General features: G+C 55.2%; 1 protein-coding gene across 1 annotated transcript in view; it reads right to left on the reverse strand.

The window, feature by feature from the left end:
* LOC146821130 (maestro heat-like repeat-containing protein family member 1) overlaps nt 1-24,916 on the reverse strand; it is a 150,455-nt gene that overhangs the window by 9,647 nt on the left and 115,892 nt on the right. The window lies entirely within an intron of this gene.

Raw genomic sequence — 24,916 nt, forward strand, 5'->3', positions numbered from 1 at the left:
CGCTGTGTACAGCCGCCACTGGTCCGACCACCTCCACCCCCTCCGAGAGGTCCTGCAGGCCCTCCAGCGGGCCGGCCTCACAGTCAAGGCCGGCAAGTGCCAAATTGGTCAAGGATCCGTGACCTACCTCGGACACCAGGTGGGAAGCGGGCTGGTGGCCCCTCTGCAACTCAAAATCGCTGCCATCCAGTCCTGGCAGCCACCCGTCACGCAGACCGAGGTCCGAGCCTTCTTAGGGCTCACTGGCTACTACCGGCGGTTCGTGAAGGACTATGGCAGCATTGTGGGGCCCCTCACGGGACTCACCTCCAAGAACCAACCGAAGAAGGTTAACTGGACCCCCGACTGTCAAGCGGCCTTCGAGAAGCTGAAAGCCGCCCTGTGCACTGCCCCTGTGCTCCAGGCCCCCGATTACAGTCGGGAATTCATTGTGCAAACGGATGCCTCCGACCATGGCATCGGGGCGGTCCTCTCCCAACTGAACCCCGAGGGACTGGACCACCCGGTGGCCTTCATCAGCCGACGCCTCCTGGCCCGAGAACAGCGCTGGAGCACAATCGAGAGGGAGGCCTTCGCAGTGGTGTGGGCCCTCAAAAAGCTCCGGCCCTCTCTCTTCGGTACCCACTTCCGGGTGCAGACAGATCATCGACCCCTGCAGTGGCTAATGCAGATGCGGGGGGAAAACCCCAAACTATTGCGTTGGTCCATCTCCCTGCAGGGGATGGACTTCACTGTGGAACATCGACCGGGCCAAGACCACGCCAACGCAGATGGCCTGTCACGCTTTTTCCGCCTCGACGAGGAGAGTCCCCAAGAGGATGGGTGACTCTCCCCGCCTTCAGCTGGGGGGGATGCATGTTGGACAGGCCACATGAAGGGCTTGCTCCCTCCCCGCATGACAGGGCCCGAGCCCCGGCCCTCCAGGCGTTACCCACAGAAACAACCCGCACCCCGTCTCCAGACGGGACTCCTGCCCCCGGACATCTCTGCATCATGGGGCCGAACCACTACCGGCTCCCTCGCCCGGCCCGGCCGCCATCTTGGACACTGCACCACGAGGCCGCGTGGCCTCAGCTCGACCCTAACCCTGGGCCTGGCCAGGCCCCGACATCCCGGCACCACCATCCACCCAGGAGGTGAACGGACCACTTGGCAGGTCGATGGGAGAAAGAAGTGTCGATGGCTCTCCCCCGCCAGGTGCCGATCGCCCCCCAGCTCCCCCGGGCGCTGGCTCCACCCCCCCTGCTGGGTGTCTGGACTCCCTCATCCCGGACCTCCCGACCTCCAAGTGCGAGGGTCCGGACATCAAAGGGCGCCAGACCTATAACTGGGGCAGCTCCAGAGCAGGAAGGCAGTTGTATCCTGGAGTCGAGAGACACCGAGAAGAACTCATCCTTGACGGACTACCGGCGCTGCCGTAGCCCTGCCTTGTGAACTGTCGTCTTGCCTGCTGGCGCTGCCGCGGCCTTCTGCAACCTCCATCCTCGTCGGGACCTGCTGGCGCTGCCGCGGACCGTTGTGACTACCACCTTCGTTGGGACCTGCTGGCGCTGCCGCGGCCCGTTGGAACTACCACCTTCTCCGGGTCCTGCTGGCGCTGCCGCGGACCGTTGTAACGACCACCTTCTCCGGGTCCTGCTGGCGCTGCCGCGGACCGTTGTAACGACCACCGTCACCGGGACCTGCTGGCGCTGCCGCGGCCCGTTCATCTAGAACACCGAGCTCGAGGATTGTGAGCCATCCATCATATCATCTACCAGATTGGTAACCAGACTGTCCCGCTACCCCCTTTCCCAAACCCAGAGACTAGAATCGAGGGGACCCCTGAGTCCAGACCTCCTTGTATCACTCCATCGTACCTTAAACTGCTTATAAAGAACGTTAAAGCCTATCCTTGTGTGGTGTACGTCTGTGGGGGGGAAGTTATTCGTCTGTACGATCGCTGGAGACGGCTCTCCCCGGAGACCTCTCCCCTTGTCCTCGGCCGACCCTCCCGGTCCGTCTAACACACACCAAGCTGTTCAGCCAGTCTCATTAGCACATTTGGGTTTGCAACTTCTATCAAAAACCTAACCCTAAACTTGTAGGCAAACCGGTTTTAGGCAAAGCTCTCGATATGAACACTGAGGGGCAGATTCTCAAGGAGTTATCGCCGAATTATCATCACTTTACCGCAGCCACATTCGCGATAAATTGATGACCCCATTCACAAGCTAACAGCCCATATCACCAGTATACTTGCGATAGCAGCCACAAAAAACATCGCCACAGATGACCCCGGCAACTATCGCTAATGAGATGCAGAGTAGGCGCTCCCGTGCAAAAAGCCGCGACAACACCACTCCGCAACCTTCTCAACGACCAGCCAGATCGGCGATAAGATCACAAAACATGCGATATGGCGCGTTAGCAGCAAGAAATTAACGCCTGCTCTGGCCTGGTGTAAAGTCGGACCACAGTCTGCACCAGAAGAGGAAGCCCAGCCCAGAGATACACTTAAAGGGCAACAGATGCCATGGAGCCACTGATCATGCAGCCCGGACACCCAAGAGGACCAAAACACCCACCACCACCACCCCCAGGACCCCCCCTCCCCCCCCCCCCCCCGGTCAAAGACATGCCACATCAACTACACGGAATCATGTACCAAATAATCCACCTGATGTCGCACAATCACATTTGGTGACATGCATGTGTCGTCACAAAAATGAGCATCACACATTCACCTTTGAATTAACAAATGAAAATATATTCAAATAAACACAGAACAGAAATGAAGACACATGGCGGCTCCCCTCAAGACAATCTGTAGGTTACAGCCTGAAAGACAAAAATCATGATGAGAAGGTGTGTCTTGCGCACATCAAAGGACAGAGAGAAGGCGAAGGAGAGAGAGATACAGAGAGAGAGAAAGAGAGAGATAAATGTACAGAGAGTGAGAGAGAGGGATCGAGAAAAGAGGAGAGGGACAGGGAGAGAGATTGCCGACACTTCGCACCCAGGCCTCACTGCTCACCTGCTGATTCCGGTGTGTCTCCAACCACGTGCCAGTATGTAGTGCAGTTCACCAGGTCCCACATCTGCAACAGATCCGTCATCTGAAACAGAGTCCAGATACGTGAATGGCAGAGTACATTCAATTGCACACAACATCATCGCCTGCCCACCCCTGCGGACCCAGGCAGCTGCACCCCAGCCTCTCCAGCAGCTCAGCGGTGCATGCCGGCCACTGCGCACCCAGGCAGCTGCACCCAAGTCCTTCCCGCCGCCCAGCAGTGCATGCCCGCCCCTGCGCACCCAGGCCTCACTGCTCACCTTCCGCCACCGGCGTGTCGCAATGAGGGCCCACCACGTACCGGTGCAAGCCCCAAGCTCGAGGCCCTCGAACATGGCACCCTCCACATCATGCAGCTCCGCTCCGTAGGCCACCAGGTCTCACATTTGATTCTGGGTCTTGATTTTGCCATGGAAGAGGACATACCAGTGCACCCGTCATCATCGCAGGCTGCACACCCGCTCAGCCCTTGAGGTGCCACTAACTCTGTGATCCGGGATGCGACGCCACATGGCGGTAGGCCCGCGCTGCCCGCTGGCTCTGGCCTACACTGCGGTCCAGCAGGGCACACAAATCCTGAGCAGTCCGGATCGCCGGGATGGGGCATCATCGCAGGCTGCACACCCGCTCAGCACTTAAGGTGCCCCTACCTCAGTGCACCCAAAGTCACCGTCCAATGGCGGTGTGCCTCTGCCGGCCGCTATGTATCCGGTGCCACCAAGTCTGTGGCCCCAGTCATGGACCCTGTATGATTGGGTATCGTGTTGCGGACGCCATCATGTCACCTCCGGTCCTGGGGAATGTGATGTTGCAGGGCCCAAGGCCCTCATGCCTACATTAACACCACCCGGATGCACCCAGATAGAGAGTGGAAATGGCATTGAGCACGTGCGCCCGGCCCTTTTTATTGGCAGGGTCACATGTCCTGTGATGCGTTTGCTGTATGGGTGTGGCTGTGGCATGCTGAGGACTAGACCTGTGATCAGTAGATCACTACAAGGAAAACCTGGGACATGTAGCGTTGCTGTCCCCCCCCTCTGAGCGTAAGCGGAGTGGGCTGGCCTGGCGTATGCCAGTCCAACGTAAGGGTTTGTAAATTACCCCGTTGCCCTGGGCGTGGTTCCGTACTGGCCTGGACAAGGAAGTAAGTCATGCCTGTGTCCCTGTTGTTGTGTCAGCGCAACCCGGACCACATTCGGCAATGTGTCGCCCTGTGACCCCTGTTCTACGACATGAGCCACATGGACGAAAGAGGAGTCCAGTGAGCCAACATTCATCCATAATTCCACACTTGAAAGACCATAGACATGACACATCTGTGTGATCATGAATGTTTAATGCACATTCAGTGGAGTGTTGCATCTGGAGCAGTACAGGGCCATGCAAACCCCACATGACGATGTTGGCCAGTGGAGGGCCAGCCAGAGTCCTTCAGGGAATGACAAGTCCAAAGGAAGAGTTCAGTCCGCAGTCAGATTACTGTGTCATTGGCCATCAAACAGCATATGGCAGTCCATGTCGAGGTCCAAGGTGAGTGTTGCAGAGTGCATCGGGGGACAGTGGAAGGTGATGATGCAGAGGGCAGAACCAAGCTGAAGCCGGCCCCATGGTGGAGATGCATGCTACTGCGTCCATCTTACCACGAGGGCAGAATCATCTGCATCTTCGTCCTCTGCTGTCTCATGTGCCCCACGTGTGGGTGGGGGTGTTCTGTCTCCAGCACTGTGTGGCAGTGACACATCAGTGGCCGGAGTTCGAAGGCCTTTTCGCACTGTGTGGCACTGACACTTCAGGGGGCGGAGATGTGGATGGAGTGGTAGCAGCAGCATGCATCAGCGCCAGGCCTTGTGGCAGCAATGCCATGGGGATGGTCCTGTGGTCATTGAGAAACCCAGCTATCACTCACTGGTGGGCAGCCGTGGCAGCCGCTCATTCCGCATTCGCCCGCTCCATGGTCTCCATTAACCTCCGCATGTTTCCCAACTCCCGTGTGACATCGCTAGAGCCACTCTGACTGGACAGTTGTTCTATTCTCAGAGTCGGGGCTCCAGCGGTGTCAGCCATGGTCCGTTGGAGAGCATGGAGTGGACTGTGGGTGTCCGTTAGGGACCGTGAGTGGTCCCTGATGGGACTTAGACACCCACGTATAGCATCTAGTTTGTCTGCCATGCGGTCGAAGCCCACCCACACCTGTTCAGCCAGAATCTCCTAGCACCCCCAACACATGGCGTTGGAAGGCCATGTGTTCTTCGTGGGGGTCCTGAGAAGCAGCCGTGGTGGTGGGTGCTGCCTGCTGTGTGGTCTGTGCAGGGGGTGGGGTCTCCTCATAGCTGCTGGGCTGCCAAGCTCCTGGAAGTAGGCTGCGGAGGCTGTCCACGAGCTGTTGGAGGGCGTCGGAGTCGAAGCTGTGGTGGTCCTCTTCTTCATCAGAGAAGAGAGGGTCACATCAGTGGCCGGAGTTCGAAGGCCTTTTCGCACTGTGTGGCACTGACACTTCAGGGGGCGGAGATGTGGATGGAGTGGTAGCAGCAGCATGCATCAGCGCCAGGCCTTGTGGCAGCAATGCCATGGGGATGGTCCTGTGGTCATTGAGAAACCCAGCTATCACTCACTGGTGGGCAGCCGTGGCAGCCGCTCATTCCGCATTCGCCTGCTCCATGGTCTCCATTAACCTCCGCATGTTTCCCAACTCCCGTGTGACATCGCTAGAGCCACTCTGACTGGACAGTTGTTCTATTCTCTGAGTCGGGGCTCCAGCGGTGTCAGCCATGGTCCGTTGGAGAGCATGGAGTGGACTGTGGGTGTCCGTTAGGGACCGTGAGTGGTCCCTGATGGGACTTAGACACCCACGTATAGCATCTAGTTTGTCTGCCATGCGGTCGAAGCCCACCCACACCTGTTCAGCCAGAATCTCCTAGCACCCCCAACACATGGCGTTGGAAGGCCATGAGTTCTTCGTGGGGGTCCTGAGAAGCAGCCGTGGTGGTGGGTGCTGCCTGTTGTGTGGTCTGTGCAGGGGGTGGGGTCTCCTCATAGCTGCTGGGCTGCCAAGCTCCTGGAAGTGGGCTGCGGAGGCTGTCCACGAGCTGTTGGAGGGCGTCGGAGTCGAAGCTGTGGTGGTCCTCTTCGTCATCAGAGAAGAGAGGGTCGGGCTGCTCTGCAGGAGGTGTTGATTCTCCCTCTGCAATGTGAACGGGAGATGCAGTTTAACAATGTGTCCACGTGTATGTTGTCGAATTGTACATGTTTTCATACAGACAGCATGATTGGGTACATTGTGAATGTTTGGGAGGAGCTACCTATTTGATGGGGGACAGTGGACATTTCGACAACAGACGTGTGTGTTTGTACTTGTTCATTATCGTCTCACATTTCCCTGCAATGCCAAATGTGATTGGCCAGTGTCTGCACCCAAGCGGCACCAGTTGTGTCCTGTGTTCTGTTGTAGGTGTTTTGCGGTTTGTACCACATTGTTGTCAGTGTTGGTCTGCTCTGCATGTTATGTGTGTGTGCTGCATTTTGGGGTAGTCGCCCCTGCAGCTCTGATTTTGCTGGCCCTTATCCCTTTCATGTGGTGTGCCTTTAACTTCTGTGCTTGTACAGTGCTGACATGTAGCATACTTGGGTACATTGGTCTATTGGTGGGAGTTGGTGGTCTGGGGCATGGTATGTCCGCTGATGTGCTCTACTTCATTGTGCATGTGTGCCATTGTGCCTATCTCCCCCATCCCCCCAGTCCCTGGTCGTTACTCACCCTGGTGCTGTTGTGTCTGGTCATGTTGAGAAGTGTCTGGTTCCCCCGACTCCTGCCACCGTCTCCCCACTGATGACTGTGGACACCATTTCCTCCATCTCGTCCAGCTCCTCCTGTGGTGCAGGACTCCCACCTCCAGTCTGCATTGATGCCTTCTGGTTGTTTGCGTGTTTCAGGTTGGTTTTGCGCTTGACATCATTCCAGCGCCTCTTGACCTCTTCCATTGCCCTCTTCAGCACTCCGACTGCATTCACCTTGTCCACGATGGACTGCCATAGTCTATTTTTTGTTGCCAATGAGACAGTGGAGGTGATGAACAGTTGTTGATGGTGTTCTACCACCTCCGTTTATCAGGATCCTGTTTTCCTGAGGTCTGAACTGCTTCTCCCTACTCTTCTTCTCCTTGGTCTTCACTGACCCCGAAGTCCCAGGCTGGTCCTCTGGGGGGCTTGTGGGGTTCTGGTTCTCCTCCGTACTTGCTATGGCAGCGTCCCTTGTGCTTCGCTATTGTTTGGCATTTGTTTGTCTGGTTTTTTTCTACTTTTATGGTGATTGTTCCCGTCTGATGCATGTGAATTGCAGGCCTGTGGCTGGTTTTCACAGATTTTTTTTATCGCGATTGGCCTCATCGCAGCTTTTTTTGCATTTGTGTTTTGCATTTTTTGCGATGTGGCGTTGATTTTAACGCGGTCATATGACGGGTTATCTTGAGACTATTGCATGGTACCGCCGTATTGTGAATACTTGCTTAACACGGCGTAATTTTCCTGCGATAGACTGCGATGTTGTGTGTTGCGCTAAGTAACTTTTGCGATGATTATCACACGTTCTTGAGAATATCCCCCAGAGAATTTTAATATTCATGTGTTAATGGCTTTTTTAAGTTCCCCTCTGGACATCATCTTACAGTGATTGGGATCAGATACTGATTGTGAACAGTATGGTACTGGCCATACAAATCTGGTAAGTGGATAGTATTCAGATCCTGGTCATTAGCACAACATTAACCCATCGCTTCTTATGAGAGCGAATCGCAGACGGCAAACTCTGACCAGTTTTTCCAGAATTATCAGTACTCACATCCCCTTCTTTATGATAATATTGGTCTCTCCCCAGTTAGAAAGGAATGGATCTTTATTGAAAGTCAACATTTGGTTACTAACAACACAGTGACAGTAATCATTACAAAGACTGTGAAAAGTATACTATGATTATAAATTGGGTACTCAGTGCTAATACTTCGTAGAGCATTTACAATTTGACCACAACAGATGTGCTCTTTTCAAAATCTTGAGTAGTTTTTGACTTTTATCCATTACTACATTTGCCTTAGTTCACACCCTGTCGTACTCACTTAAACATAACTGTTATAGATCTAGAGTGTGTTAGTTACGACTCTTCAGCAGTGAAGCCAGGTGTTGACCTTCTTTACCAAGTGAATTGAGATACAGAGGTGCCGATTCCGATCATGGCAAAACCGGGTACGAACCGTCGGACGGAGCATTTTCTCCGCCCGACTCGTACCCGGTGCAAAAACCGTACAAAAATGCAAGTACGATTCGGACGGAAACACCATTTCCGTCCGAATCGAACAAAACACCGACCGACGAAAATCTCCATACAAATGTGATCCGGGAAAGCGCCGACGTGACGTCGGGACGCATTCAGGCTGCGTTGCACGAACCAGGAAGTACGATTCGTACCGACGTCATCCCGCACGGATTATATTTTCCGGCTGCCAAAAACTGCCGGGAAATCTGGACGACGCACACAAGGAGCCATGGACCCGAACCTACGTACCATCCCGGCCCTCATAGCAGTCCACCTGGTGTACAGGAACCGACGCAGACGCCGCAGAAGGTCAGAACAACACCCAGGGGCAAAGGGGGGGGCAGGGGCAGGAAACATTACCCCCACCCAAGTCACAACACATACATGCCCTGGACATACCTGACCATCAGGGCCTGGTCACTTCGAGGGGGTGGGGGCATGGCCAGCAACGCATGCGTCCGCCACAACGGAAGTGGATGATGACGTGAACCTGCAACACAACTATTCTGGTACTTACCATACACACGCCTTAAGAGCGTGGGTACGGGCCGTACCAGCATTGTTGGGGTAATGTCGGGGTACGCGTGGTACGACCCGTACCCACGGTCTGAAGGCCTGGGTACGGTGCGGACCCCTACAGCACCCCAACAATGGGGGTACGCCCCGTACCCATGTTCCAAAGGCATGGGTACGGCCCGTACCCAGGCCTGCAGAGTGTAGGTACGGGTATGTACTGAGCGTACCCCCACCCCACCCGTGTATGACGGACCGTACCCACACCCCACCCGTGTATGTACGGACCGCAGCCACACCCCACCCATGTATGTACGGACCGTACCCACACCCGTGTATGTACGGACCGTACCCCCACCCCACCCGTGTATGTACGGACCATACCCACACCACACCCGTGTATGTACGGACCGTACCCATACCCCACCCGTGTATGTACGGACCGTACCCACACCCCACCCGTGTATGTACGGACCGTACCCACACCCCACCCGTGTATGTACGGACCATACTCACACCCCACCCGTGTATGTACGGACCGTACCCACACCCCACCCGTGTATGTACGGACCGTATCCACACCTGTGTATGTACGGACAGTACCCCCACCCCACCCGTGTATGTACGGACCGTACCCACACCCCACCTGTGTATGTACGGACCGTACCCACACCCGTGTATGTATGGACCATACCCCCACCCCACCCGTGTATGAACGGACCGTACACACACCCGTGTATGTACGGACCGTACCCCCATCCCACCCGTGTATGTATGGACCGTACCCACACCCCACCAGTCTATGTACGCACCCAACCCCCACCCGTGTATGTACGGACCGTACCCCCACCCCACCAGTGTATGTACAAACCGTACCCACACCCCACCAGTGTATGTAAGGACCGTACCCACACCCCACCAGTGTATGTACTACCAGCAGTGGCCTGCAATATGAGGGGTGGGTGCTTAACACCCCCAGCAGTGCCCAGACATAGGAGTGGTGGTTGCCTAACACTCCCAGCAGTGCCCAGACATAGGAGGGGTGGGTGCAGAGTCCCCCCAGCACTGCCCAGACATAGGAGGGGGGGTGCCTAACACTCCCAGCAGTGCCCAGACATAGGAGGGGTGGGTGCAGAGTCTTCCCAGCAGTGCACAGACATAGGAGGGGTGGGTGCAGAGTCCTCCCAGCAGTGCCCAGACATAGGAGGGGTGGGTGCAGAGTCCCCCCAGCAGTGCCCAGACATAGGAGGGGTGGGTGCCTAACACTCCCAGCAGTGCCCAGACATAGGAGGGGTGGGTGCAGAGTCCCCCCAGCAGTGCCCAGACATAGGAGGGGTGGGTGCCTAACACTCCCAGCAGTGCCCAGACATAGGAGGGGTGGGTGCAGAGTCCCCCCAGCAGTGCCCAGACATAGGAGGGGTGGGTGCAGAGTCCCCCCAGCAGTGCCCAGACATAGGAGGGGTGGGTGCCTAACACTCCCAGCAGTGCCCAGACATAGAGGGGTGGGTGCAGAGTCCCCCCAGCAGTGCCCAGACATAGGAGGGGTGGGTGCAGAGTCCCCCCAGCAGTGCCCAGACATAGGAGGGGTGGGTGCCTAACACTCCCAGCAGTGCCCAGACATAGGAGGGGTGGGTGCAGAGTCCCCCCAGCAGTGCCCAGACATAGGAGGGGTGGGTGCAGAGTCCCCCCAGCAGTGCCCAGACATAGGAGGGGTGGGTGCCTAACACTCCCAGCAGTGCCCAGACATAGGAGGGGTGGGTGCAGAGTCCTCCCAGCAGTGCCCAGACATAGGACAATATACCCCAAACACAAGTACAGTAACCACCAAGGATGACACAAATGATGCAGGTGGAGACATTGCAGAGCCTGCATGGCCAAACTTAAAGGGATCCCTCACATACCCAGGAAATGTAGACACAGCTCAGCACAACAATTGGGAAACACCCTGCAGGGAAAATGCCGGGCCCCACAGAGGAAGGAACACACCTTGGGACAATGTCACCATACAGTGAGAGCAAACATGACCAAAGATTATTTGCAGAGACCTTGTGATGGCACACAGATACCAGGGTACACCCCATGAGCAGCACACTACAACATTTCCCAGACCCCTAACACATTATAACCACCCCAACTCAGGGAGCACCAGCACCAACAGCAAATCCAGAGAAGCATATGTGTGGGAAAAAAAATGCTTTATTCAGCGCAAAGAAAGATATTAGAAATATATAGACACTATTTACAGGGCACATAGGCCAGTCCATTTTGTAAATCCGTGGGTGGGGGACACTGGGATGCGTCAGCCCTTGCTTGCCTGCACAGTTTATTCATCCACAGAAGAGGGGGCATCATGTGGGGGGGAAGGACCAGGCACCGCAGAGACAGGAGGGGCAAGGGCAGGTGTCGTGGGTGCAGGGAGGGACAACTCCGACACAGGGGGGGTGGCAGCGCCAAAGGTGGTAGTCAGGATGGCGCTGCACACGGACGCAAGCTCTCCCAGCGTCTCACCTGCACCCGATGTAACCACAGGCCCCAAGGAGGGGGGGGGGTCAGAGGGATGGGTCGCAGCGCTAATGGGGGAGGGTGTGGACAGGGGGGGGACTCAACTCCCCTGGCCGGGTGCTGCCTCCACCGCTTGCGGGGTGGTGTCATCCTGGGGCTGGTGGACACACTTGCAGTGTAGGATGCCTTCACCGACTGTTGGCCAGGAGAGCTAAGGGGAGTGGATTTGGAGGGAGGGGGTTGTGATGTATGTGGACTCCCACTGTGGCTGCGTGTCCTACGTTTTCCCCCCGCCCTAGTGGGTGTGCCTACTTCACCCTGTGTGTGCGTGCGAGGAGGTGTGCGCTTCTCCTTCCCTGGGGGTGTGGTGTCTGTTGGGGTGCGTGCATGGGGACGTCTGGGTGTGCGTGGGACAGGCATGGGAGGGGGAGGTGTGGATGGTGCAGGGGCAGGGGGGGAGGCAGCGCTGCAGGAGACCCACTGCTGCAGTCAGTGTTAAGTCTATGGACCTCAGCAACTGGCGTTGGTCAGACTGCGTAGCCGACATGCCCTCCATGTATGCCTCCGTCTGGGTCAGCACTTGTGTGTGGGCATGGAGGACATTTAGCATCGCAGTCTGACCAACCTGCAACTGGCGCAGGATGTCCACAGACTTGGCACTCACGGCAGCAGTGGAGACAGGGGCAGGGGGTGCGGTGCCTGGCAAGAAGGAGACATGTGGGGACCAAGCACGGAGGGAAGGGCCACGAGCAAGTGGGAGGCCGGTGATGGAAAGTGAGGTGGCGGGTGGATGTGGAGGGCTGCCTTCAGCTGGGGGGGCAGCCTCCGCCACCTCTGGGAGCTCAGCCTCGGACCCGTCTGCGTCATAGTCGGTGGTGCCAGTCAACAGGTCCTCCGCCTCACTCCCCTCGGCCTCCGTGCCACTCGACGTGCCAGACGGGACAGCACTGCTGGCACTGGTGCTCGCTCCCTCCTCCCGGTCCGTGCCAGTGTCTCCTTCGGTGTCCCCCGACGATGCTGTGGGCAAGGTGAAGAGACAGGAGATAATCAGACACCTGTATACATATGTCACATGAGTCAAATCTACATAGGTCACAGTGCATAGCCTGAAAAGCAACATGAGTACCATCTACAATACAATGTACATATGTAGGCCATGCAACACACAGTTGGTTGACCCACCATGCCACTGAGAAACAATGGAGAGCATGACACAACAGCAAATAACTTGACATCAAATTTGACAGAGGAGCCAGCCTCTGGGGACAATCGTGCACAGCATCTGCACCACACAACGTTGCCAAAAAAGGGATGAGCAGGAACCATGTCTATTAACTTGTGGCACATGCTGCAAAGCTAATACATTAAACCATGCCAAACATGACTGGGTCACTGCACCTTGAGTGTATGTCCAGACAAACATCACACACAGTCAGAAAGGACACTTATGTTTTTGACATGTAGGCCTTGGCCGCACAAACCACCCACACCGGAGACAATGTCATTGAGACAGAGGAAGTATTTGCACCCCTTAATCTGGGATAAAAACACATGGCCTCCACTGAATCCTGACTGTACACAGACTACCCCTGTTGCGCCTGTCCACATGTATCCTTGACAATCAACCATCATCAGATTGTCGTACCAAGACACACAGGCACTGGCCACTGTGAGTATGCACCAGCAAAATTGGGGCCACCCTGTACAGTGGACACATGTAGCACCGTTTACGTAAGTACAGATGAGGCCAGGGTACACTGCCACCCAGCCCAACCTATGCCGAAGACACAGTGAATGTCCATATTGTTGGATGACGCACATGATACCTAGGAAAAGGTGCCCCAGGGCCCGGTAGTGCCCACACTCCTCCATGGACCTGGATGGATATGACTGCAACTGAAGCAACCATCCCTGCACTATGCAGTACTCCCACTCATGCACATCATGTCAGAGGGCACAGATTAGGACATGCATGCTGTAAGGCAGCACACTTTTAAGACATACTCCTATGTCCGGACTCACCATCAGGGCCAACTTACATGGACCCCACAATGACTGAACTGCCCAGGGCACAGGCAAGGTCCCAAGACATGTGACACATCACCCCCACACATGATGCTGCACGCATTGTGCACTTGGATTAACTTCCAGACTAGATAACCTTGTGCAAGAGTGACTACACATGACCAGGGAACACATGGCAAGGAGGGGAAGGGAGGGAGAACAGCACCAGTCTACTTTTGTGAAAAGGTTACGCACTGCACATTCAAACCCTGGCAGTGCATCCATGCAACTGCGCACCTACAAAAGCTGGGGACACACAACAGACACACATGCACCTACCACCTTCCTGCTGCTGCTTCTCCAGTAGGCGCCTATCCATATCGGGGAAGACCACCGCCAGCACACGCTTGTGGATGTTGGTCAGAAGCCGGCGCCCACGGTTCTTATGGCTCTCAGGTGGGTCCCCCAGCAGGACCCGTGCAATCCTCCTCGTCCAGCACCGGATATCCTGCCAGCGTTTCCTCACCTGGGCTAGGCGCCGCTTCCGACCCTCAGTCTTCCTCACGGCACTAACGGCTCGCTTCCAAATCTCCGCCTTGGCATGGACGCCTACCTGTGAGGATGCAAATGTGAGAATACGTTAATCCACCTGAGCAATGACCCAGAGACACACAGAACAATAATTAGTCATGTTGGAACAGGCCATGTTATGCAGGCAACTCATTGCACCTTTGTCATAGGGACATTATCCTCTGGGGAAGGCAAAATGCACTACGTGCCATTGAAAGTACACAGGTGGCATGAGGGGTGCAACACAATCAATGATCCTGGATCACGCTGTGCATCACTAGCTACACCAGGATTATGTACAGCACCTCAAAGCAGTCACATGCACCAGCACACTGACGCAACCTCAGCAGAGTACACAGACACACACAGGCACAGGACAATCACCTTCCATTGCCAACTGCGGGTACAAACAGCACTCTGCCCATGTGCCACGAGACTGGGGTGTGTCACAGGTGTGGGGCTGGCTCAGCACGGCAGTCACACAGCAGTGCTCCCTGCTCACATCAGATGGGCAGGGTATATCCATCCCTCATGCAGCTGGTGTGCAACACTCCCCATATGCACTCACCCACATGACAGGGGACTTACACACACACACCAATGTCCAGGGGACAAACACATCATTTGGACACTCACAGCACAGGTACACTAAACAAACACACATCTATGGGAACTGTCTCCTGTCATACTGGGGGGACCACAGAATCACATCAGGATTGTGAGGAAAACATTCCCAGGAGGAGTAGGCAGGCAGAATGTGGCATGCACCATGCATTCATTGTCACAGTAAGCACCATGCAAGTGAGGAGTGCACACAGGAACAACAGCATGCCCTGCAGGGGAGACATGAGGCCTTCTCCACCCTGGGACCCACTCTAAACAACAGTGCATGTCTGTCACACATGGACACAATGCCAGAAGTCACAGTCACATGAAAGGGGCACAGTCTAAGCTAGTGGAGTCTGCACTCACCTGCTCCCCTGGTCGACCATACAGCATGGTGTACTGTGGGAGGATCACATCCAGCAGGGCAATGTTCTCCTCCTGGGTGAATGGCTGTGACCTCTCCACAGACCTGGACATGGTGCCAGAGGAATCACGGGCAGCAGCAGTGGTCAGGGATGAAAGGATGTGCAGGCAAGTGCTCTCTCATGGGACCTGGCTGCCTTGATATGCAGGGGTACAGAGTGATTGGCCAGTGACACTTGCATCCTACGTTTCCTCCAATCCCTTTAAACCTACCCCAGTGTGTGGCTCTGCATGGTTAAAAAATTTGAGCGTGATGTCAAGTCAACAACCACCAGTATATTTTTCCCAACCGACTTCTGCTGTGCACCTGTTGCTCAAATTCAAACTTAAAACTCGGTCTCCATGACAACCAGCATGCATATAGGCCCTTATACTTGTCCCTCATGGGTCCCCTATGTCTTTTCAATATTTACACACAGGTACGGTGCGTTCCACGGCCCTAGGGCACCCCAAATGCAGTAATACGGACCGTACACGCGCGTGTACGGTCCGTATCACTATGTGAGTGCTGGCGTATGCGTACGCCACAGTGATACAGACCGTACACAGTTCGTATTACTGTGGCGTACGCATACGCCAGCACTCACATATTGATCCGGACCGTACACGCGTGTGTACGGTCCGTATCACTATGTGAGTGCTGGCGTATGCGTACGCAACAGTAATACGAACCGTACACGCGCGTGTATGGTCCGGATCACTATGTGAGTGCTGGCGTATGCGTACGCAACAGTAATATGAACCGTGTACGGTCCGTATTACTGTGGCGTACGCATACGCCAGCACTCACATAGTGATACGGACCGTACACGTGCGTGTACGGTGCGTATTACTGTGGCGTACGCATACGCCAGCACTCACATTGTCAGAGGGACCCTACACATGCCCTCAGAGCGTATGTACGGTGCGTTTCACACCTGACAGTGGTGACAGGCGGCACACAGACAGGAATGGAGGTGTCATTCTTGGCCAAGGCTGGACATCAAGCCATTGTCTGTGCACTACTACATGTGTCGGGCACCGGTGTGTCAGGCTGTGATGTGGCACATTACTCCAGAGGTGTGAGGCAAATTAATGTACGATGAGCTGTGTACACATGTCATGTGTGATGGTGCACTATGTGCCACACATCCCCTTCACACCTTTGACATGTGTGCATGTAGTCCAGACTTGTAGAGCCATGCGTCACTGGCATGGCACAGTCACGGACACCCGCACCTGTCCCCTGATGCCAGGTACACGGAATATTACACCTGACATGTGAATGGCCGCGTTGCACGCTGTAACCATGTCATGTGTGTGTCATGTGTTTCCATAGGTTTGCTGTAGGTGTTTGGTCAAATGCATCTGCAGTTGCTGCAACCAACATGTGTGTGGATGGGCATGGCACACTGTTACGCACACCAGCCCACATGTGTGATCCGACGTGAGGTGTGTATGTATGCAACTACATGGAGTATCAAAACAAGGACATATCTGCATGCTCTCAATGTATGTATGATCAGTCTTGACATGTACTCCTCCATGGCAATGTGTGTGGGCTGTCCTTTTCCTATGACATGTGACCTGTGCATCTAGTGTTCCCCAACCTGTCTGTACCATACACATCCTTCTTCTGCACATGTGTGGATGTCTGTGACTCCTGTGATGCGTCTGCCTGTTCACTTACACTGGCCCACATCTAGTCTCATGCCATGTCATGGTGAGCTTGAGACTCAACGTTTGTGGCTGGCTCTTGGTAGGAGTGTCACCTGCCTGGCATACGTGTCCAGGATATGTTGCACAGACCTGACTCCGTATGTAGCATATGTGTATTGGCTGTTTAACATGTGCTCAGTACATTGACGTTGTTGTACAGTACTCACTCTTCGTTGTCCCTTCCATGTTACTGCAGGGCTCCGCCTCTACCTCGAAGAATGCCAGACCTGGCTGCCCTGCATGAACGGGACTGTATACTACGCTACAGATTCAGCCAATGGTTGATTGATGAGTTGACTGGCCGGCTGGAAGCACACCTCCTCCCGCGACACAGGTATCCCAGTGCACTGACACCCAAGATGAAGGTGATGGCAGCCCTACATTTCCTTGCCACGGGTACGTTTCAACATACCATTGCTGATGTCGGGGGCATGTCCCAAACTATGTTCAGCCGTGTTCTGCATGATTTCTTAGAGGCCATGTTGGTTCACCTGGATGAGTACATTAAATTCCCAACTCCTGAGCAGTTGACAGGTGTCAAGCGTGAGTTCTATGCCCTGGGAGGGATGCCCCATGTCATTGGGTCCATAGATGGGACACATGTGGCTTTGGTACCACCACAGGCACAGGAGGTAGTGTATAGGAACCGCAAGCATTACCACTCCATTAATGCCCTTGTGGTGTGTCTTGCCATCATGGTGATTTCACATGTCCGTGTTCGTTTTCCAGGATCAGCACATGATGCCTACATCATGAGGCGTAGCAGGGTGCCAGAAATGATGCTGCAGCTGCGGAACGAGCGAGCATGTATTGTTGGTGGGTATACTCTGGCAGTCCAGTGTTTAGCGTCATCTTCCTGTCTCACTGCTTCTCCTGACCCACTTCTGTCCATGATGTTTCCATGTAGGGGACGCAGGCTATCCCAACATACCATGGCTGATCACGATTGTCCGCAACCCCAGCACGGCTGCCGAGCACCGCTACAACAACGCCCATGGGCGGACCAGGCGAGTCATAGAGAGGACGTTTGGCCTCCTGAAGAGCCGATTCCGGTGCCTCCACAAGACCGGCGGCGCACTCCCATATGCCCCGGTGAAGGTGTGCAAGATCATCATCGTCTGCTGCATTCTGCACAACACAGCAGTGGAGAAAGCTGTTCCACTCATACTGGATCAAGATGACCAGGACCATCCACCCGTGGAGGATGAAGGGCTTGGTGACGGGGCTAGTGATGTGGAGGAGGAGGAGGTGGTAGAGGACATCCGGAGTCCGCTCATACGCGAGTTCTTTGCTTAGTGGTGAGTTCCAGTGTCTGTGTGTGCACGCATTGGGCCGTGTGTGGCATGTGTTGCAATGTGTGTGTCCATCTGTATGTCTGCCAAGGGAGTCAGTGGTGTGTATGGATGTGTCACTCGAGTGATGGCGCAATATAAGAATGTTTTTCCAGAGTCATCATTGTCACCTAGCATGTTGACAACCTGATACGTGTTGAGTACATGCACATGCTTGCGGATGTGCTTCTTTGGGCTGACTCCTTGTGTGTCTCTCTTCCACAGGTACTTGCGCATGCTGTCTGCTGGTGGCATTGTTGTGCTCCTGCTACTCCTCATGAACACAGCAACTTGTGCTGAATCAGCGTCACATGCACGGACAAGTTTGGAAATCTCCTTAGGGTAAGGGATGCATCACGGCTTTTTGGGTGTGGTACTAGTTTGTAATGTGTGTGCACTGCTCCTGTTCATGTTTGGTCAATTAGCATACATGTAGATTCAACATGGGGTACATGACATGGAGCAGACTTCACCTGACTCAATGGTCAGACTTGGTGACTGTCATCTATCATGGGATTGTGGATTGTGATGAAGCCATCAGTGTGTGTAACACTGGCCTCGGAAACATACAGGTTGCACCGGGTGGACATGGTGTGTGATTGCCCCATCGGAGCCTCAATGGTGTATAGCAGCCTCTCCGTGAGCAGCAGGGGGTGTTTAGCTGTTACCCGTCACTTGTGTGCCAGTTCAATGGATTACCAGCATCTGTGTTGCAATGGGGGTGCCAGTGTTGCTCCCACATGTTCATCCACATGACTTGTGTATGTGTTGACAGAGTTGCATTGTCATTCCAACACACATGACTAATAAATGTGTCCCTCTGTCTCCAAGGTGCCTCATCTCTGTCAATGGTGGTCTGTTGCCACTGTGCATGCGGCATGTCTGGCATAGTTTACAGAGGTGGTGCATATGAGTCTATGTGTAGAGTAGCAAGATGCTAGCGGTTTGTCAGGGATTAGAATCTGTATTATGCACAAGATGCACAGTTCCATCCACCTCAAGGCAAGGGAGATCATCCCCCAGGGCAACTACAACATCTGTGTCTTATCCTACCCTGCAGTCTACGGACATGTGCGTTACTACTCCCATGATACTTGTCCACATCCAGGGTGCATCTGCACAGCTCTGCTACTGCATCCGGCAACCAGGCCACATCAACGTCCAAACGAGATGGGGGGAATGGTTCACTGCCAGCTGCAGGATGAGCTTCTCAATCCACGCCCACACTCATGATGCAGCCCACAAGCCCAACACAACCTTGTGGCACTGTGATCCAAATCCCATTGTGCCATCTCCATGCATCCAACCTTGGCCTGGCCACCATTCTCAACATCCACCTGACTCAAACATGCAGGACATGGTTGGGCCACATGTCTTCACATACCTGGGAGTAGCAACCCAGGACACTTCACATGATCCCTGACCTCTGCGCATGACTGTTGCTCCCCTGAATATGTCTGTAGCCACAGTTGTGCGGGCACCCCCTCAGATGGTTTGGCCCGGCACAGGTGAGTATGGTGCTCCATGTCTGTATGGGATGATACATTGTGACCCATGTGTGTCCTGTGCCAGACTGAGACCCCAGGGTTTGGATGGTTGGAGTTACTTCTGAGATCAGGCATGGTTTGACTTTACGACACACACATGTAGTGGAATAATGCAAAATGACGGCATCAACTCGTGATTGTGATGAATTTATTTGTGGTGGGGTACAGGTTTGTGGGGATGACAAGAGGTGCTTGGCGGGAGTGTAGAATCCAAAGTTCACTGGGGGAGTTGGTATCCTTGCCATTGGAAATCATCAGAGTCTATGCCACAGTCTTTGTCAACATTGGTCAGACGGTGACCAGCAAGTCCATGTGGTAGAGAATGTCATGTGCTGATGTGCTGCTGTGGGGCCAGAGGGCCAGCTGCCAGGCCAGGTGACGTGGGAGATGGTGATGTTCCGCTGACTCTCACGGTCTTCTTCGTGGACGACCCCCCTTCCTGCGGGGACCCTCAGGAGCAGGCCGTGACGATGTCTGTGTAGCTCCGTCGGATGAATCCTCCTCCTCCTCATCCCTCCCTGTGGCTGGTGATGTTCTTCGCCTGGTGGCACAGGGAGGGTTGCCCATGTTGTCGGCAATCCGACGGAGTACACTGGTCATTTCGGTTTGCACCGCCACGAGCTCAGCCTGTCTTTCCTCCATCCGTCCTTGGTGGTTCTGTTGACAGGCATTTTGCTCGGCCTGCAGGGTCTTCATCTCCTCGAGGGTCCCCTTGATGTCTGTGAGGGTTGACACAAGCTGGTCCATGCCCCTGGTGTCACGCCGGTATGTGTCAATGATGTTGCTGACGTGGGTCAATACCGGTTCCTGAGCCAACTGGTCAGGTTCGCGCCTCCGCCGTCCTTCTCTCCCGCCACCCCTGCCCACTTGCACCTGGCCTGCCGTTGTGGGCACATCGGGTCTCCGGGACCCCTGAGGGATGGCATTTGTGGTGTCGCCTGCCTCCTCCAGGGTGCCCGGAGGACCGTGTCCCTCCTGGGCAGACTGGCTGCGTTGTCGTGTGCGGGTAGGGCTCCTGGATGTCTCCTGGGATGTGGCAGGAATGGGGGTGGTGGTTGGCACAGTTGTACCTGACGCAGGTGCTGCAGGTGGTTGGACACCAGAGGTGCCAGGTTGGTCTGGGTCATCCACGGAGTGGTGAGAGTCGTCGGTGCCGGTGGGGTCCTCATCACGCAGAGCCCGGTCCTGTGAGTCTTCCCCCCCAGTGTTGGGGGAGATTGACGACGTTGACCTGTGTGTGAGAGAGACAATGTTAATTGTGTAACATGCGACATCCATGTTTCCTTCGTTTTTGAGTTGGCACAGTTCCTCTGGGTAGTTGGATATGTCTTGCATTCCTCCCACAGTGCACTTGTGCATGGGTATGTCCCTTGGCCACAGCTTTCAAGACTTTTCCTATGTGTGACACAATCCCTCTGTCACCCTCCTCCCTCTGTCCATCTCCCTCTGTCTCCCTCCCTCAGTCACCCTCCTCCCTCTGTCCGTCTCCCTCTGTCTCCCTCCCTCAGTCACCCTCCTCCCTCTGTCCGTCTCCCTCTGTCTCCCTCCCTCTGTCACCCTCCTCCCTCTGTCCGTCTCCCTCTGTCTCCCTCCCTCTGTCACCCTCCTCCCTCTGTCCGTCTCCCTCTGTCTCCCTCCCTCTGTCACCCTCCTCCCTCTGTCCGTCTCCCTCTGTCTCCCTCCCTCAGTCACCCTCCTCCCTCTGTCCGTCTCCCTCTGTCTCCCTCCCTCTGTCACCCTCCTCCCTCTGTCCATCTCCCTCTGTCTCCCTCCCTCTGTCACCCTCCTCCCTCTGTCCGTCTCCCTCTGTCTCCCTCCCTCAGTCACCCTCCTCCCTCTGTCCATCTCCCTCTGTCTCCCTCCCTCTGTCACCCTCCTCCCTCTGTCCGTCTCCCTCTGTCTCCCTCCCTCTGTCACCCTCCTCCCTCTGTCCGTCTCCCTCTGTCTCCCTCCCTCTGTCACCCTCCTCCCTCCCTCTGTCCATCTCCCTGTGTCCCCCTCTCTCTGCCTCCCTCTCTCTCCCCCTCTCCCTCCCTCTGTGTGTCACCCTCTGTCACCTCAGGCCAGCTTCATGGGCACACACAGTTTGCAGGTCTTTCAATGGCCATTGGCTTGTTCATGTGGGTTTTTTTCTTTTCTCCGGGCACCCATTGGGCAGTGTGTCTGAGTCTGTGCTGCTCCTGTGGCGGTGTGTGCTGCCACTCTTTCAGAGTGATGCATCTTCCTTGGCTGCTGTTATGTGCAAATTGTGCCTTCATACCCATGTCATCCTGCTACGTGGCCACCCTTTGCAGGCAACACAGTACTGTGTGGGGACACACTGTTTGTATGGCTGTGCCCTGGGCCATATAGGCTGAGGGCATTGTTGTGTGCTTGTGAGTTGCTCAATGTTAGTTTTGATGCCCCCCCTCCCAGCATCGGGGACATCCTGTCTTGTGTTGTTGTTTTGTGTGGCCTGTGACTTGGCATGGCCGTGATTGGTGCATGGGGCATGGAAGCGCTAGTGGCATGTGTGTGTTTGTGGAGTGTGGTTGTGTCAGGTGCTGGCTTGGGGGGGTGCGTACATGATTTGTATTTTGGTTGTGTATGGCGTTCCCCCCATGTGAGATGAGTTGTTTGTGTACTCACCAGGGTCTGGGAGTCCTTCTAGTCTGTGGAGTCCCTCCGGCGCCAGCGTGGCCATCACCTTCTCCTCCCAGGGATGGTATTGTACCGGTCTGCGGGCCGGCCCTCCTCCAGTGATGTTCACCTGGTTGTGCTCGTCCGTCATTTTTCTCCTCACCGTCCTCCGCAGATCGTACCACCTGTTTTGGCACTCATGCCTGGTCCTTCTGGTGGCCCCAACAGCATTCACAGAATCGACAATCCTCTGCCACATGGCAGATTTTTCGGCTATGCTGGTCTGTCTGACCAATGTTCCAAAGAGCTGTGGCTCCTCCTTTGTGAACTTTGGATTCTTGGTAGTGGACATGGCGTGGGGTGTGGGTGTGGATGGTTGTGGGGGTGTGGGTGTGTGAGTGTGGTAGTGAAGGTGTGTGTGTGAATGTAATGAGGGTGTGTTTGTGAAGGTGGTTGTGTGTAGGTATGCAAGTGTAAGGTGTAAGGTTCAAGTATGGTGCTGTGTGTTGTCTGTGGGCTCTGGCAGCAGTGGGTCTGTTGCAAAGGCTCATGGTTTGTGTGTGTGGTCCTTTTTTATTGGCCCATTTGTGGGTGTGGCTGTGTTTGAACTTTGGGTGGGTGTGTTATAAGGAGTGGTTGTGTTTTGGGCCTCTGTTTAGCTGTTTGGCAGTTGCAGGTCAGTGTATAGGATGTTTTTGGGCTTGTTGGGCATGTTTTGTGGTGTTGTGCGAATCGAATTGACTCTCCTTGTGTTGTTTTGCTTAGTCCTGGTTCAGTATGAGTGTTTTGGGCGTCTGTAGGGTGCGTGCATGGGCCATGTTGTACAGTGCTGACCTTTGCTATGGCTTAGACCAACTCGTACATGCGCGATGTTGGTTGACCGTGCTGGTGTAGGGGCCTGGAGTTGGGCGCGTCCATACACGGGTGGGGTGGGGGTACGGTCCGTACATACACGGGTGGGGGTTCGGTGCGTACATACACTGGTGGGGTGTGGGTACGGTCCGTACATACACGGGTGGGGTGTGGGTACGGTCTGTACATACACGGGTGGGGTGGGGGTATGGTCCGTACATACACGGGTGTGGGTACGGTCCGTACATACACTGGTGGGGTGTGGGTACGGTCCGTACATACACGGGTGGGGTGTGGGTACGGTCTGTACATACACTGGTGGGGTGGGGGTACGGTCCGTACATACACGGGTGGGGGTTCGGTGCATACATACACTGGTGGGGTGTGGGTACGGTCTGTATATACACTGGTGGGGTGGGGGTACGGTTCGTACATACACAGGTGGGGGTTCGGTGCGTACATACACGGGTGGGGTGTGGGTACGGTCTGTACATACACTGGTGGGGTGGGGGTACGGTCCGTACATACACGGGTGGGGGTTCGGTGCGTACATACACTGGTGGGGTGTGGGTACGGTCTGTACATACACTGGTGGGGTGGGGGTACGGTTCGTACATACACGGGTGGGGGTTTGGTGCGTACATACATGGGTGGGGTATGGGTACGGTCTGTACATACACTGGTGGGGTGGGGGTACGGTCCGTACATACACGGGTGGGGGTTGGGTGCATACATAGACTGGTGGGGTGTGGGTACGGTCCATACATACACTGGTGGGGTGTGGGTACGGTCCGTACATACACGGGTGGGATGTGGGTACGGTCTGTACATACACTGGTGGGGTGGGGGTACGGTCCGTACATACACGGGTGGGGGTTCGGTGCGTACATACACTGGTGGGGTGGGTGTACGGTCCGTACATACACGGGTGTGGGTACGGTCCGTACATACACTGGTAGGGTGTGGGTACGGTCCGTACATACATGGGTGGGGTGTGGGTACGGTCTGTACATACACTGGTGGGGTGTGGGTGCGGTCCGTACATACACTGGTGGGGTGGGGGTACGGTCCGTACATACACTGGTGTGGTTACGGTCCGTACATACACTGGTGGGGTGTGGGTACGGTCCGTACATACACGTGTGGGGTGTGGGTATGGTCTGTACATACACTGGTGGGGTGGGGGTACGGTCCGTACATACACGGGTGGGGGTTCTGTGTGTACATACACTGGTGGGGTGTGGGTACGGTCTGAACATACACTGGTGGGGTGGGGGTACGGTCCGTACATACACGGGTGGGGATCGGTGCGTACATACACTGGTGGGGTGTGGGTACGGTCTGTACATACACTGGTGGGGTGGGGGTACGGTCCGTACATACACGGGTGGGGGTTCGGTGCGTACATACACTGGTGGGGTGTGGGTACGGTCCGTACATACACTGGTGGGGTGGGGGTACGGTCCGTACATACACGGGTGGGGTGTGGGTACGGTCCGTACATACACGGGTGGGGGTTCGGCGCGTACATCTGTGGGTGTGGGGGGGCCTTTTGCACGTACATACGGGGGCTGGGGGGGTGTTTGGCGCGTATGCGGGCACATGTCTCCATGGTTGCTATGGGAGCTCCGTTCGTACGGTGTATTTTGCATACGGTTGTAAAATCGGAAGGACGGGAGGGATCGTACTTGCGCAGTCGGACTTTATTTTTCCGCTTGGTACGTTTATTCGACCGGGGATGTGTCGGACACATTTTCCGACCCGAGGACGTGTGGGGAAATTTTCCCAATGCGATTCGGATGGTCTTTTTCCCATGCGAATCGTACTTGGAAGTTTGTACGCTACTTGTTCGATTCGGACGAAAAAAAAAACGGATCCAATTCGTACGGGG

The sequence above is a fragment of the Triturus cristatus genome, chromosome 6 (assembly GCF_964204655.1).
Source record: "Triturus cristatus chromosome 6, aTriCri1.1, whole genome shotgun sequence".
NCBI lineage: Eukaryota > Metazoa > Chordata > Amphibia > Caudata > Salamandridae > Triturus > Triturus cristatus.